General features: G+C 44.9%; 1 pseudogene; it reads right to left on the bottom strand.

The window, feature by feature from the left end:
* Positions 1–1,586: 1,586 nt before the first annotated feature.
* Positions 1,587–2,307, bottom strand: LOC111543327 (annotated as a pseudogene).
* Between the last annotated feature and the right edge of the window lie 442 nt (positions 2,308–2,749).

The following is a 2,749-nucleotide window of genomic DNA, read 5'->3' on the forward strand; positions in this document are numbered from 1 at the left end:
ACTCCATCTCTACTAACAAAAATTGCTGGGCACAGTGGCTCACTCCTGTAATCCCAGTACTTTGGAAGGACGAGGCAAGCAGATCACATGAGGTTGAGAGTTCGAGACCAGCCTGACCAACACAGAGAAACCCTGTCTCTACTAAAAATACAAAAATTAGCCTGGTGTGGTGGCACATGCCTGTAATCCCAGCTACTCAGGAGGCTAATGCAAAAGAATTGCTTGAACTCAGGAGGCGGAGGTTACAGTGAGCCAAGATCACACCATTGTACTCCAGATTAGTTGACAAGAGTGAAACTCCATCTTTTCTAAATTTTAAAAATAAAAATTAAAAAATTATGTATACCATATGTAATTTGAATTTTAGAAAAATAGAAGAGGTAGAAAGGGGCATTAAAATATTTGACAAAGTATGTGCTGATTTCTCAAATTTATTCAAAGACAAATTTATAGATTCAAAAATCTCAGTGAAGCCCAAGCAACCTGAATACAAAACAATCTGCCAAGGCATGGCATAGTCAACTTTCTAAAACCTAAAGATAAAGAGAAAAATATTGAAAACAGCCAGAGAAAAATGATACATTAAAAATAAGAACTATGATTCAAATGACAGCTGACTACTCATTGCCAACAGTGGATGTTTGAACCCAATGGATCAACATCCTTAAAGTACAGAGGAAGAGAAGAAAGAGAAAGAATGAAAACAGGCACTCAAATTAGATTTCTATATCCAGTAACATTATTCTTCAAAAATGAAGACAAAATAGACACATTATCAGATAAACAAAAACTGAGTTTGTCACCAGCAGACCTGTATTATAAGGAACATCAGCAGGGCATGGAGGCTCATGCCTGTTATCCCAATACTTTGAGAGGCTGAGAAGGGCAGATCATTTGAGGTCAGGAGTTTGAGACCAGCCTGGCAAACATGGTGAAACCCTATCTCTACCAAAAACACAAAAATTAGCCAGGCATGCTGGTAGGCACCTGTAATCCCAGCTACTCGGGGGGCTGAGCCAGGAGAATCCCTTGAACCCAGAAGGCGGAGGCTGCAGTGAGCCGAGATCATGCCACCACACTCCAGCCTGGGCAGCAGAGTGAGACTCCTTCTCAGGAAAAAAAAAAAAAAGAAACATCAAAGAAAGCTCATCTGGCTGAAGGAGATGATATTGGAGAAACATCAAAGAAAGCTCATCTGGCTGAAGGAGATGATATTGGATAAAAACTCAGAAATATAGAGAGGAATAAAAAATACTTGAGATGATAAACAGGTGAGTAAATGTTTTTAAATTGTATTTAAAATTTTTTCTTTATTTCTTAGGTGGCTGCTTATTTATTTTTTCATTTTTTTCTCTATTTTGTTACTGAAATATGTTGTCCTGCCCATGCCACCCCACAATAAAAATCGTACCCAGCTCCCCCATTTCTTTCCCTCATCCCCTCTTCCACCACACCATCCCAGAACAAGGGCTCCAGGATTTCCTGCCCACTGGCCATTTTGGAGTGTGTCCCTTGGGTAGCAATGTGGAAACCACCGGGGCCTTTGTGGAGAAAACGGAGGGCGTTGAGGAAGTTCCAGGAGGGGCTTATTTGAAGGCCTTGGCCCCTTGCTCGTAGGCGAGCTTGATCTCCTCACCACCTGGGCAGGTGGAGGCAGATTCTTCCCACGCGTAAGCATTGCTCAAGTGCCTATGCACTCCGGGGAAGGCCTCGGGGATGGTAAATCCCCAGTACTTCTTACACACGACCTGTACTATGTGTAGCTTTGACAACAGGTTGCAGTCAGCCAGGGTGAGTTCGTTGCCATTCAGAAACTTCCTCTGAGAGATGCCCTCATCTTCAGCACTAGTTTCATCCACTTCCTCTGGGAGTGGGGATGTTAAGTAATTGTCTAAAACCTGCAGGGCTTCCAGGAGTCCTTTCTCCAGATTATCATTGAGTGCTGAGTTTGAATTCTTGATGTAGACAGAAAATTTGGCAAATATGTCCAGCCCAGCCGTGTTGGACTCAGGGTTCAGAGCTGCCAGCTTGGGGTATCTGGGAGGGCACAGCACTGCCTCCGGAAATTCCTCCATCTCGTTGGTGTCTGTGTGCACTTCAGTGCCATACAGCAGGAATGGGAGCTGCTGGGCACAGCTTCTGCACTCTCTCGGTCCATCTCTTGGTGTCAATGGTGGTAACATTGAAGGTGACTCCCTTGACCCACAGCACCATGAACAGTCTCTGGGAGAAGGGGCAGCTCCCAATCTCGGCCCCATCACTGCCAGCCTTCACGAACAGTTCAACTGGCGGTTGTTCTTCAGCCATCTTTGCGTCCCTTTTTTTTTTTTTTTTTTTGAGACAGAGTGTCGCTCTGTAGCCCAGGCTAGACACAGGCTGGAGTGCAGTGGTGCGATCTTGGCTCACTGCTACCTCTGCCTCCCAGGTCCCAGTTCAAGCAATTCTCCTGCCTCAGCCTCATGAGTAGCTGGGATTACAGGCACGTGCCACCATGCCCAGCTAATTTTTCTATTTTTAGTAGAGACAGGGTTTCACCATGTTAGCCAGGCTGGTCTTGAACTCCTGACCTCGTGATCCACCCGCCTCGGCCTCCCAAAGTTCTGGGATTACAGGCGTGAGCCACCGTGCCTGGCACCCCCCCCTTTTTATTTTAACCAAATAGGCACACTGACAGACGTGGCTATTTAAAAGCTAAAATTATGACGTTGTATTGTGGGGCTTATAACAGATGACATTTATATAATAAGAA

The sequence above is a fragment of the Piliocolobus tephrosceles genome, unplaced genomic scaffold (genome assembly GCF_002776525.5).
Source record: "Piliocolobus tephrosceles isolate RC106 unplaced genomic scaffold, ASM277652v3 unscaffolded_27504, whole genome shotgun sequence".
NCBI classification, from domain to species: Eukaryota; Metazoa; Chordata; class Mammalia; order Primates; family Cercopithecidae; genus Piliocolobus; species Piliocolobus tephrosceles.